The sequence below is a fragment of the Tursiops truncatus genome, chromosome 4 (genome assembly GCF_011762595.2).
Source record: "Tursiops truncatus isolate mTurTru1 chromosome 4, mTurTru1.mat.Y, whole genome shotgun sequence".
Taxonomy (NCBI): Eukaryota; Metazoa; Chordata; class Mammalia; order Artiodactyla; family Delphinidae; genus Tursiops; species Tursiops truncatus.
Window position 1 is genome coordinate 79,263,679 of NC_047037.1, and position 13,784 is coordinate 79,277,462.

Genomic DNA, 13,784 nt, shown 5'->3' on the forward strand with positions numbered 1-13,784 from the left:
GTCTTTGTATGGACATGTACTTTCATTTCACTTGGATAAATACATAGTAGCAAAATAGCTGTTTTATGTGGTAGGTCCATATTTAACTTTATAAGACACTGCCAAACTGTTTTCCAAAGTGGTTACACCATTTTACATTCCGATCAACAGTATATGAGAGTTCCATTGTTCCATGTCTTCCCCAACACAGAGGATTATAATAGGACCCAGAGGCTACATGACATAATCTCATTATCTAGTTACTTGATATATAAAAAACCAGAAAAATGTGACTGATACTCAAGGGAAAAGACAATAAAAAGACACCAACCCTGAAATGGCCTGGATGTTGGAAGTATCAGGCAAAGTCTTTAAGCATCTGTTACAACTATGCTCCATGAGGTCAAGGTAAACACACTTAAAATGAATGCAAAAATAGGAGAAATAAAACTATAAAAAAGAGTCTAATGGAAATTTTAGAGCTGAAAAATATATTATCTGAACTAGAAAAAGCTCACTGTTTGAACTCAGTAGTATAGTGAAGAAGACAGAGAAACAAGTAATGAATTTGAAGGTAGTCTGAGAAACAAAGGAATAAAAGATGGAAAAAGTTAACAGAGCCTCAGAGACCTGTGGAATGATATCAAAAGGTCTAACATACATGTCACAGTAGTCCAAGAATGAGAGGAGAAAGATGTTGAGGAAGACAACACATTTAAAGAAATAATGGCCAAAATTTCCCAAATCTGGGGAATATAAACCCAAATGTTTACAGATTCTGGAAGCTCAGTGAAACTTAAACAGCACAAACTCAAAGAAAGTTGCACCTAGATGCATCATCGTCAATCTGATGAAATAAAGATAAAGAAAAAGTCTTGGGGCTTCCCTGGTGGTGCAGTGGTTGAGAGTCCGCCAGCCGATGCAGGGGATGTGGGTTCGTGCCCCAGTCCAGGAAGATCCCACATGCAGCGGAGCGGCTGGGCCCGTGAGCCATGGCCACTGAGCCTGCGCATCTGGAGCCTGTGCTCCGCAACGGGAGAGGCCACAACAGTGAGAGGCCCGCGTACCGTAAAAAAAAAAGAAAAAGTCTTGAAGGCAGCTAGAGAAAAGTGACACATTACATACAGGGAAGCAGTGATTAGAACGACTGTGGATTTCTCATCAAAAACCATGGAGGCCAGGGGAGAGTGAAACAACAACTTCAAGTGCTGAAAGAAATGAACTGTCAACCTCAAATTCTACGTCCAGTGAAAATATCCATCAGGAATGAAAGCAGAATACAGATATTTTTCTCAGACGAAGGAAAGCTAAGAGAATTCATCATCAGCAGAACTGCTTCTTAAGAAATGCCAAAGAAATTTTTCAGGTGAAAGCGTCCTTAGGAATAAAGGCAGAGCAACAGAAATGGCAAATCTCTGGCTGAATAGAAAAGACTATTTTTTTTTTCTCTTAAGGTTTTTAAAATATGTACGACTGAAAAAGCAAAAACTTGTGGGATTTTTAGTGTATGAAGATGCAGTATAAATGACCATTATGACATAAATGTCAGTGAAAGGACTTACATGGTTGGAACGTTTTTTCCTTTTATATGAAGTGGAACAAAATGATCTCAAATTAGACTGAGAAGGTAAGGTTAGATATTAATATTCTAATCTCTAGAGCAACCACTAACAAACAAGTCAAAGCAAAACATATATAACCAAAAAGCCAATAGATAAATTATTATTGAATAGTAAAAATAGTTAAATAATCCAAATGAATACTCTTTTTCATTTTCACTTTTTTGGTGTTGATTTGTAAAAGTTGGCATTCACTTCATTTGTTGTTAATTTGGAAGTTCTATTGTACTTCTTTTCCTGTTCTGTTTTCTGTTATTCAGACTCATATACATATTTCTCTCCTATTTATTTAAAAATATCTTGCCTATTTCCCCCATCAAGACCCTCTATCTTCCCTCTATTTCCCCTGTCATTATGGCATAAAGTAAGGCTTTAAGAATACTTTCACTTTCCCCCATCTCATAATCTCCCAGCCCCAACCCAGATGAGACTTTTTGGAAGACATCTGTCTTTTCTCTATCCCCAGTCTCAAAGTTTTGCTGAAGTAGTTTAGTACTTTTAATTCTTGAGTATTATTAAAATTTTCACTGAAGTTTACCCCTTATATTTTAACAATTCTTATTTAGTGCATTCATCTCATTCACACAGTTTATCAGTATCCATTTATAATTCTCTCTGTCTGTCTCTCTTTCACAGTCACACACCGCAAAGCTTTCTCCATGTGGAAAAACACGCTGTTTCCTCTCCTCTTCATTATGTTACAAATTGAGTTCTTGGCTCTGATTCATTAGTTCTTTGGTTAGAGTTCTTTCTTGAGCCTTTTCGTCTGGTGAGGTATGGGTGACATGAGTATAAACAATTTTTTTCCTCTTGCTAGTTAAACATCCGGGTTCTTAGGTTGCAGTCCTTTTCTCTCAGTACTTTATAGGTAATAATCCAACATCTTCTAGCTTCCAGTGTGATGAATAAAAATTTCTATACCAGTTCTTAGCAGATAACTTATTCTTTCTGTTAGAAATTCGTAATTATTTTGTTATCCTAAGAGTTTAGGAATTTTAACATCATGTGCTCAAGAGTATATATTTTTTCAGTTAAATTTGCGTAGAATTTAGTGTACAATTTTAATCTGAAAACTTGTACTTTCCATCATCTCAGGGAAGTTCTCTTTTATTATTTGTTTAATTATCTCCTCTTGTTTCTGTATTCCATTAATGATTTCTAGAACTCCTATTACTGGCATCTTAGTTCTCCTGAATCTATCCTCCAAGTCTTTCACCTTTTCCCTCACAATTTACTTTTCTATAATTTGAGATTATTCTTTTAATTGGAGTTCAGTGCACTAATTTGGGACTCGATGTTTACCACTTCTCTGTCAATTGATTTACTGAGATATTAGTTTGAGAATCAAGGTTTTCAGTTCTAGAAGATCTTTTTTGTATGCTTGTGAGCTTTGCTTGAATATCATGAAGTGCTGTTGATATGCTTCTGGTCAGTTGTCATCTGTCTCCTCTGGAAGCACCACTTTGCTGGGTGCCATTTTGTTTGGTCTTGCCTTCTCTGGGGCCATTAGATGTATTGTTATTTTCCTTTGTCTGTCACTGAGACTTAGATCTGATTATTGGGGTATCCTAAGTGGCAACAGTCCTGACGGTAACAAGAGGTAATGTGATCTCTACCTCATGGCACGGTGGAATGGAAACAGCAGTCTCTGGAGAAAGTTGCCCTCTCCCCAGATTCCATACACTCTCCTCACCTGAGGGACATGGAAACCTCAGCCCCATAGTTCAGCTCATCTCAGCATCCTGGGGACCTGTGCAACCTCTCACAAAGGGCCAATGTTGACCTCGCCCTTAGTGGGGTGAAAATCTCTGGGGACCAAGCTCCTTTAGGGTATCCAGTCGTCACCCCAGCTCTTTGACCCTGGTCTTCAGGTCTCCCACGAACTCTCCCCGTTAGACATGGATTGGAGCCTAAGACTTCTCTGGCACTTAGCTGACCATCAGCCCCGGCATCTAATTGGGGTAGGAGTGGCAGATCGTGTGAATTAGGAGGACGGGCGGATATGTGCCAGACTGCCATCATCCCAGACTTCCTCTTCTTGTGGAAGTTAAAAAAAGCCCAAGCTGATTCTGTATAAAAATAGTAAGAGAAGTGGGAATAGAATTTTAAGTAAAATAAATGGAAAGAACATGTATGTACATATTTCAGATGTTAATATATCTATGAGAATGAAGGGAAGACATTCATTTTAAAGGATGGTGGCCAAGTTTGGACATTTTATGTTGTTCATGTTGTATTAAATTGACTGTTATCTAGTGCTCATTGATTAATAAATTTTAGTGATGTAGGAAAATGTGCTCAATTAAATGAGTGACCTTAGCCATTTATAAAATATGTCCTTGGGGTCAACTTAATATCCCAATTTGACCCACCTAAGATGTTTCTGGAGGTAACACTTTTTTGAGAGGCTAAACTACTCACCTCTTAGATTTGAGGTAGATTTATAAGACCAGGAGCAGGGACGGGAAAGATGGCTCCACGATGGCATTGGCTCAGCTTTTCGGATATGCTAGTGGAATATTCCCTTGAGGATGGATAGCCATAGCGGGGGAAAGAAGAACAGTCATGGTGATTTTTGTCTTTTGGAAGCTCATGACTTATCTTGGAACTATTTTTCCTTCCCTCACTTTGTGCCCAAGCATGAGGAGAGAGCCGGTCTACGGGCATTAGTTGGCCCACATTACAAGGAGTTGAGCCTTGGTGGGAGGAATAAAGGTGTGCCTGTGTCTTTGCTTCTTTCTTCCTCCTGGGAGGAGCTGCCTTGCCTAGAGATGTCTTAGGTGGTAGGAAGAAACTATTTCCCTCCCTTTGCATGGTGTGCTTTTCCTTGGAATTGCTTCTCTTCTGTATTAGAGTGGTAAAACACAAAGGATTAAGATTTGAGTTTAAGCTTAGGGGAGAAGGCCCAAGGCAGCCTGTTAGCCTTCTACGTTTATATGCCTGTTAGGCAGAAGAAGTCATCCATATGGTTCAGTTTGGTCACCAAGGGCTGCATTGGAATTTGGAGTAAACAACTCATGGTAATAAAGAGTATGCCTTTTTTTGGCTTTAATGTTTATATTTTCTTAGGGACCTTGGGGAGCATACTTTTTCTTGGCTTTGTCTCTATATATAATACATTTAAAACATTTTTATTATTAAAAACTTTTATTATTAAAGAAATTCTATCTATCCATCCATCCATCCATCCATCCATCATCTTAGGGACCTTGGTGGAGCAGTGGTAATGGCCATAATAGACAGCCTTTAAGTATTTGTTGTATTTTTGTTTTTTGGCTGTGTGGCATGCGGGATCTTCGTTCCCCGACCAGGGATCGAATCCATGCCCCCTGCAGTGGAAGCGCAGAGTCCTAACCACTGGACCATCAGGGAAGTCCTAGTCTGTAAGTATTTGTGGATGTGGGGAATTCGGTCATTCCTTTCAGTCTCTCACTTGAAACATGATTTGTAACCTAGGAACTGAGATCGATCTGGTGTGGGCAGTTTTAGGAGGTCCTTTAAGCCTTTCATATCCTTGGGAAATCCCTGCCTTCCTCAGGAACTACTAGGGCTGAGGACGGGCCTCTATGAGTAGAGAAGGGCAGAGTGGGTTGTCTCAACCCTCCAGTGGTTTTGCAGTGTGGGACATCTCTGGTCAAGGGGGAGGATAGGAGCCTTGAGCAAGTCATTAAGCTGTTGTCTCTCACCTCTAAAGCCACCCTTCTATATTTTGCTTTGTGATAATCTCCCAACTGCACTTATGCTTTGCCACCTGGTTCCTGATTAGAATTTTCCAGTAGGGGGCACTAAGAGGGAGATTGCAAGGCTAGAGGAGGAAGATGGGATTTACTACTTTCTGTTTGCTTTTGAGAGTCACCAGTAAAGCTTCTTCGCTCTGGCAGCAGCACTTCCTTCCTGTAGCAGCAGATGAATTTAGTTTGCAATATTTCCAACACCTGGAGAATCAGTCTCATTGTACCTTTCTAGAAACCCCATATCAGTCAGCTGGTACTCCCTCCTCAGCAGACTGTGTCCCTCTGGAAGTTGTTTTTTTTTCCCCTTCTCTAAGTTGTAATAATTACAAACTATTTCCATTGCTCCTCCAGCCCGAAGAGTGGTAGCTGTTTCTTGTACTTGCTGCCTCCATGATGCTCTAATGTTCTATTATTCTTTGTTTCCTGATAAGTAACTTTATACAATTCTTTATATTAAGTTCTCTCTATTCACATTTCTTCTGTGGTTTTCCTGACTGCCTTAACTGATACAAGACCTTACATGAGCTGGTACCTGGAACTGTAGTGAGGATTTTTAGACAAGGCTAGCATGGTAGCAAGACTTGAGACACACAGTCTTTGCAGAAAATAGGAAGAGGCAAGAACATTCTCACTTTCTCAGTTCCCCAGGCCCTCTGTGAAAAGAATGACATAGATTGCAGCTTATAAGTGATTCCAGACAAGAGCCACCCCTTTCCAGAATGCTGGTTTGGGTCACCAGAAGTTACATCCTTCTAGAGCAGGCAGGACTGAGCGAAAGTGCCCAGATACCCAGGAAATGAGGTAGTGATGGTTTAAAATGAGAGGCATGGTCTTTAGCCCGACTGAGAGTCTGCAAAGCCAGCTAAGAAGGGTTGGTCCTGGAAGGGGAAGAGTTAATGTTGCAGATCTCTCTGGAGTCTGTGGCCAGAGCCTCTAGGAGAGATTCGTGGTAATGGTTGCTCCAGTAGCTTCTCTGGGTCAAATTATCAGGGTTTTGGGGAAGCCAGGGGAGGCTTGGTCTGCAGTGAGGAATCTGGGCAAAGTTTTGAAGGATGATTGACGTGTATCCTCAGTTCACTGAGCACTCTATCTTAGACACTTAGATGTATTAACTTCTTTAGTCCTAACAGTAACCCATTTTGTAAAGGAGGAAATAGTTTTAAATAGGTTCAGTAATTTACTCCATCATTTAGTCATGTGGTTAGTAAAGATTGGAAATGGACTTTGAATCCAGATCTGTCTTGAAGCTAGAACTCCTAAGTGCCACTCTTTTTCTTTTTTTTTGCGGTACGTGGGCCTCTCACTGTTGTGGCCTCTCCCATTGCAGAGCACAGGCTCTGGACGCACAGGCTCAGCGGCCATGGCTCACAGGCCCAGCCGCTCCGCGGCATGTGGGATCTTCCCGGACCGGGGCACGAACCCGTGTCCCCTGCATCGGCAGGCAGACTCTCAACCACTGCGCCACTAGGGAAGCCCTAAGTGCCACTCTTGACCTTCTCACTCTGTAGAACTTTTGATGGGTGAGAAGTCAGTATTCCAAGTGGGAGGAAGAACATAACACTTCTTTGGCTATACCTGCCTAGTTCCTGCTCCTATCAGTCTGAAATTAGTTTTATAAAAATAATATTAATTTCAAATAATAATTGTTGTATGCTTTATCTCTAGGCAGTTTGAATTTTTCTTCTTTGGTTCAAGTTGCATTTGCTCTTTTTAACCCAAGATAGCTCTTCAGAGAACAAATCACTTTTCTTTTTTCTAACTGTTCTTTCTCTGTCCCTCCAGCCTGGACTTGCTTTCTTTCATGTAATTGATTGTTAAGCTAAGTTGGGTACTTTCCCCATGAGTATAGAAAGATTCCTGATTCTCCCACAGTTATTTAGCACACATGTACAGAGAGTTTATCTCACATCAGGGCAGTGGGAGAGGAGCGTAGTTGAGAAGCAGAGATGGGAAGGATCACCATCTTCTCTCCTTCAGTTAGATAACAAATTCCTGGAAGGCAGAGCTCTGTTTCTGATTCTGCACTGTCACATTGTTAACTGGTGTTAAATAACTGACCTAGGGCTTCTATTTTAATACGTTTTATAGCCTGTGCAGTAAGAGCAGCATACCTAACCATCTACACATACTTTTGCCAGGCTGTCCTCATGCCTGCTATTGGTGGTGGTGATGCGAATGGAGCTGTTTCATAGGTTTACTGCCACTAGAGGGTGGTGGCTCTTTGTTATTAACAAATGCTGATACTCTTTAATAGGCAAAAATATTTTGAACCAACACTCACATTTTAATTTTAATTGCATAATCTCAGGATATTTAAAATTCAAACTCACTATGGGAATCATAAATCTGAAAAGGGACTTTCTAGGACCCCGTCATGGAGGCGACGTGGCAATGGGAAGAACACTGGATTTGGAGTCAGAGGACTTGGTTTCATTGCTTACTAGCTGTGTTCTCTTGTTCCCTAAGATCTTGAAACTTTAGCCTTATTTCTAAAATGGAGATAGAACACCTGACCATATCACCTCACATAGTACCTGTATTACTTAGGGTGAGATCAGCTGCAAATAACAGAAAATTCAAATTAAATCAGCTTAAGTAACAGTGAGAATTTATTAGTGTATATTATTGGAAGTCTAGAACTAGGTGGGCCTCAGGATTGGTGGGATTCAGCAGACCACAGTGTCATCAAGAGTTATGTTTCTATTCAGTTCTGTCCTTTCTTGCCTTTCCTGATGCCAGCCTCATCCTGAGAATACACCCCATTGCTGTCACTACTCCAGGCCCATATGCTTCCTTGTCCACATTTGGAGTGTGTACATAAGGGAACCGTTTGGACATCTTTCAGAAGAGAGAGGGTGGTGCATCTTTCAGATCCGTAGAGAACTCCAGTGTATGATCTCATTGACCCAAATTCTGTCATGTTCCTACCCTTGAACCAGTAACTTAGCCTGGGGTCAGGATAATAATTCTTTTCCTATGTGCCCCATGTCTAGAGCCAGGTGTTGCATGAAGCATGTTGGCCACAGTGGGCAGTGTGTGCATTCTAGAATGGAAATCTTGGCAGCTACCAAGAGAAGGGGGAATGGAGGTTAGGGTAGCAAACACAATATCCATGATAATAACACTGAGGATAAACAGGCAACTCGTGGCCGTGGTATTTCCAATTCTGTGTCCCATAGAGCCTCAGGAGCCACCTCTAAGGGTGTGAGGGGATGGGCGGGACACTCAGCCCCAACCTGCGCCTAACACACATACCTTCAACCAAGGCAGCGCTGACCAGTGAACTCTGGGAAAATATTAGAGACCTATAAAGCACTGTATATGGTATTATATTATTAATAATAATCAGAACAAAACTACCATTATCTTAATTGGTTTACTTTATATCCTATAGACTTCGCTATTCACTTTCTGTTTAGCCAAGAGAAGAAACAGATCATTTTGTATCTTGCCAAGGTCCAAAGAGTGTTGAGTAATGCTGATCCCAATAAGCTTATGTCATTTTCTGCTTATAATATATTTGAAAGCACCTTTTCTGCACCTGCAAATGCAGATTGGTTTCTGTTTACTGTTGCAAGAGACAACTTTTATTAAGATGTAAGCAGAGCGGAAATAAAATTATAGAAGGAGTGTTCAGTTTTGACCTTCTTGACTTTGTTGCTAATAAACTGTCAAAATAACACATTACCTTATACAGAACACCTTAAAATATTCAAGACTCCACTGGTCAGATTCCTTACCAAAGGAAAGATAAATCTATGTATAAACAGATAGATTACCAGTTTATTTTGTCTGCTTCTTGTTTATCAGTCATTGAAGTTCAAGGCCAACAGTGGCTTGAATTTTTCCTCTCTGAAAGGTTAACTTGGTGTTTTTGGATAAGGACTCTTAGCTCTTCAGTCTTCTGACCTTGGAATGTCATTCAAACTAGAGTCTCCCTCTAACGTGGCCTCAATTATTCAAAACGCCTTTAATCTTACAAATTAACCAAATCCCTTCCACTGCCCTTGCCTAGGGCTCAGAGTAGACCTTTATCAGTTAATAAAATGTGACTTGAAAATTTTGAGGTTTTTATCATTTATGTTTAATTTTAAACTCTTTTTTCCCTTCATTACAAGAGTTAAAACTACAATGAAGAGCAGTCTTCCCCCAAAGTTTGAGAGCATTGTTTTAAAACAATAGATTTTATTCAAATCCTAAGCAATAGAATAAAATGGTCCCGTCACATATGGGCTGGCCTTGGATATAAAATTTCTTCATTTAGTATTTGGCCTTGATTTAGGAGCTCCTGTCTCCTCCTGCCCTTCTCATGTGTCTCTCTCCTTTTCTCCCTTCTTGTCTATCTTCGTTTCTTTTCTTCCTCTTCCTTCCTTTCCTCTCCACTGCCTCCCTCCCTCAAGGGCTGTAAGACTGAGATTTTTGTCCTTCTCTGCCGGCATTGCTTGGTTTTAGCACCTGCTCCATAAATTACCCACTAATGTGTAATTTCACTCATGAGGTAAACTTTTCTATCCTGAATTTTATGACCCGGCTGGGACTGCAGGCTGGGGCATAACACTCCCTCCCATTCCCTGCACCCCAGCCTCAAGTCCTCTTAAAGCCCTCACCCCACCCCTTTTGACTTTGCCCAGGGCTGTGATTCATCTCTGGGGTTCACATCAAGCCCTTCCAGAGTTCCTCTCCCAGCTACCCTGGCATGGAATACTAGAACATTAAGGATTGGCCATTCTTTACTGGAGTAGCTCAGTTCAGCAAAACTCTGAGGACCGCCTGCTGGCCAGGTGCAGGCAGGCGATGGCAAGGGCACTTCCACCCTGCTCCTCAGAAGCTCTCCGTCCTTGAAGCCTCCACCGGCTTTCTTCAGAGATCACTCAGGGCTGGCCAGGTTTGCCCATCACATTCCAACTGGGAAAGTCTCTCTCCCACGATTTAATCTCCACCTAGGAGTTTTTGCCTCTGGATTGCCAAGGGCTATTGCATCAACCACGCTGGGCGGGCTTCTACGAGGGTACAGTAGCTGCTCACTGCCTGACGTGGCTGAGGCCAGCTGGCCCTGCATGCACTGTGCCCTCCGTTTCTGCGTGCAGGGCTCGCCGAGGGCCTGAAGGGACGCTCCTGTCCTGGAAGTCAGTGCAGAGCACACCATGGCCACCGCTGGTGCTGGCACACATCCGTCTGGCCACTGCCACCCAGCTGGGCTCTTATGCCCTCCCCAGCGAGGACGGAATGGATCCCCTGACAGGATTTCTAGTTCTTTCTCTGTTTCAGGCAGAGGGTACACATTAAAATCAAAGGATTATGCTTGTTAAACTGACCCTGGGAGGGGCTGTTGACTGTCAGCGCATTCGCAGCCCACCCTTCCGATGAGCTGGGCTGGCTCACGTGAACACGCCTCTCTATCACTCTGCCATGTTCCCTGCATTAGTGTTTGCAGACTGGAAAACATTTTCTGTACTCAGATTGTCTGCGTTCAGATGCTGGCTCTACTGCCTTCTGTGTGCCTCTGGGAAAGTAAATTCATTTTCCTGGGTTTCAGTTTCTTCAGCTGTAAAACTGAGACAATGCTCTTATCTGCCTCAGAGGTTCCTCGAAGGCTTAGACAACCAAATGTCTGTAAAGTACTTAACCCAGTGCCCGGTGCATTGTAAGTGCTCAGTAAACACCTATAATATTTATTATAATCATACCTATATTTTGTGGCCCTTCTATTATCTGTCAGTGTTTCCATATTCATTATCTGATTTAAACCACCCAGCAATTCTGGGAGGCAGAAGTTACTGTGTCTGTTTTACATACACAGAAACCAAGGCTGAGGGGAATTGAGTAATTTGTCCCAAGTCATGCAGCTCAAACACGAGAAGCTTTCCTCTGGACTTTGGTCTCTGTGAATCCCAGAGCATCGGCTCTCCTCCTCACTGTCCTCTGCCTCACAGGGATGACCCAGCGCAGTCAAGCTCCCAGGGTCCTGTCCATTTGGGGGATCCTGCACCTGTGTACCCTCCTAATTCGGAATCCCACGTTTCCGAGAGGTCTTCTTCCCCGGGTTCCTGAGTCAGCCTCGAGCCTACCCAGACCCCCATCGCCCCTGGGTCAGGGATTCCCAAGCACTAGGCCCCATTCCCCTTCCCTCTTCATCCCTGGCCTGACCATCCTGGCTGTGAACCCCTGTTTACCACATCCTCTTGGCCATGTGAGAGGGTTCTTCCTTCTAGAATATGAGGGTGCCCTTCCATGCACGCTGTGGCCTCACGGTAGGAGAGGGAAGCTGGGCCGTGCAGGATTTCAGAGTGCAGGGATCAGGCCTGGGAAGCTCCTGTCCAGAGCACACGGGGATACCTAAAGCGAGGGTCAGCCCAGCGGGGCGTCCGGTGTTACTTTTCCCTGGGGGTAGCTCCATGCCTTCAGAGTGAGCCCGGCCAGCTGCTTAGTACAGCCATTTAAAGGTTTCGAAATGTGGATAAACATGACAAAGACTCCAAGACTTCTATGAGTATATGAAAAATTCAGATGTAACCTTTAAATTGGGATTAACTTTTCCCTCTCTTCTGTAGCTCAGGCTTAGTGTGTATGGTCTGGGGTGCTTCTAGATGTTATGAATCTGCACAGGATGACGGGACTCCATGGTCATCTATGCTGGAGACATGCTGGGTTAAGCAGCTTTCTTCACTGGAAGACTTTTCACAGCCCTAATATAGTCTGAACTCAGACTCTCTAGAGAATGTTGCTTGCAGCATTTCCAAACTGGTTCCATCCTGTGGTTCTTCCTTTTTTCCCACAGAGCTCCCACTGAAGCAAGTATTTCAGTGGACTAAGAGGTGGGAGACTGGGGCTTGGTCCTGACGGCCATCAGCAGCCATGTGACCTGAATGAGCCGCTTCTGCTTCGTGGGCTGCAGCCTTTTCAGCCTCGTAATAAAGATGTGGGTCCACCAAATGTTTTCTTCCAAATCGGCCATTCCATCTTTGGGTTACATTAGAATACTTCTTGCATGTATTTGCTGGGAGATGGAGAGGTGGAAGGAGATTAAGGAGAGAAAGGAAAGGGCCCAGTGTGATCATTCCTGGACAAAGGCAGTCTGCTTATTATCTCTTATTGTCCTGTTTCCTTTACTTGAAACTCAGTATACTTGTGAACCCCCATTTTCACCCCCTGCACCCGTGTCATGGCTTTCCCAACCCCTCATTTTCCCTCACACCCCTCCACCTACGACCAGTCATCAAATCCTGATGGCTCAGCCTGTAAGATCCATCCTTCAGTTCACCTCCTCCTGTCCACATCCCCTGCCATCATCATCTCTCAGCTGCACCCCTGCAACAGGCTCCTAGCTGGTGTCTCAGTTTGTCTTGCTTCCTAAAATCCATTCTCTACTCTGAAGCCAGCTTGGAACTTCTTCATTGGAAACAAAATTTATGTGAGATTTCTCTTTTAGGTGGCACTTTTGCAAGTATACTAATGGCACTAGGATGGGATACTGGTTGGGATGTGGAAATTGTTTGGCCTAGTGGGACTTATTTATCTCTTCATTTTAAAAAAAAAAAAAACTTTTCCAGATATCTACTGTGTGCACTATTCTCGGTGCTGGGTGCATAATGGCAGACAAGTGTACTTCTACAGTGGTTGCAGTCCAGTGCAGTGGTCCTCAAATGTCAGCATGCACCCACCCACAAGGAGAGCTTGCTAAAACAGAGCCTGGGTCCAACCCTCAGGGTTTCCCAGGTGATGCTGGTGTGGCTTTTCCAGGGGCCACTCTTTGAGAACCAATGATATAATGGAAGAGAAAGAAAAGTGCATGAGTAAGCAAGTGAAATAATTGTCAGTTGTAATTCATGCTATAAAGGAACACTCAGGTGCCAGAGAGGGACTGACTTAAGGTGAGATGGGCAGGAAGTTCTCCCTGAGAAAGTGCTGTTTCGGCCTAGGCCTAAAGGAAGCGTGGGGTCTCGCTGTGTCTGGAAAATAATATTCAACAAAAATGAGCCTGTCCAGAGACTGTGTGGTGGGAAAGATCTTGGCGTATTTAAGAAACACAGAGAAGGCCAGCGAGACTGGAGCAGAGAGAGAAAGGTGAGGCTCAGAGAGGTTGGAGGGATAAGATCACGTAGAACATTTTAGGCGTCAGTGGAGATTTTGTCCTGAATGCAGAGGGAAGCTTCTGAAGGAGTTTTAGGATAGCTGTGGAATAGAGCGTGAAAGTCGTGAGCAAGACGGTAGGTGGGACACCAGCTACAAGGCTGTTGCTCTGGTCCAGGGGAGAGAAGACAGCGGCTGGGACTGGGATGCAGTGAGGAAATGGAGAGGAGGAGATGGATGAGAGGCTGTATCTTAGAGGCTGAGCCTCCAGGACTTGGTATAACTGCGGCGGGGGGGGGGGGGGGGGGGCAGAAGGGTGTGGGGAAAGTGTGAAGTTAACGATGGCTCATGAAATGAATAGGGCCCTGTAATGGGCTTACTG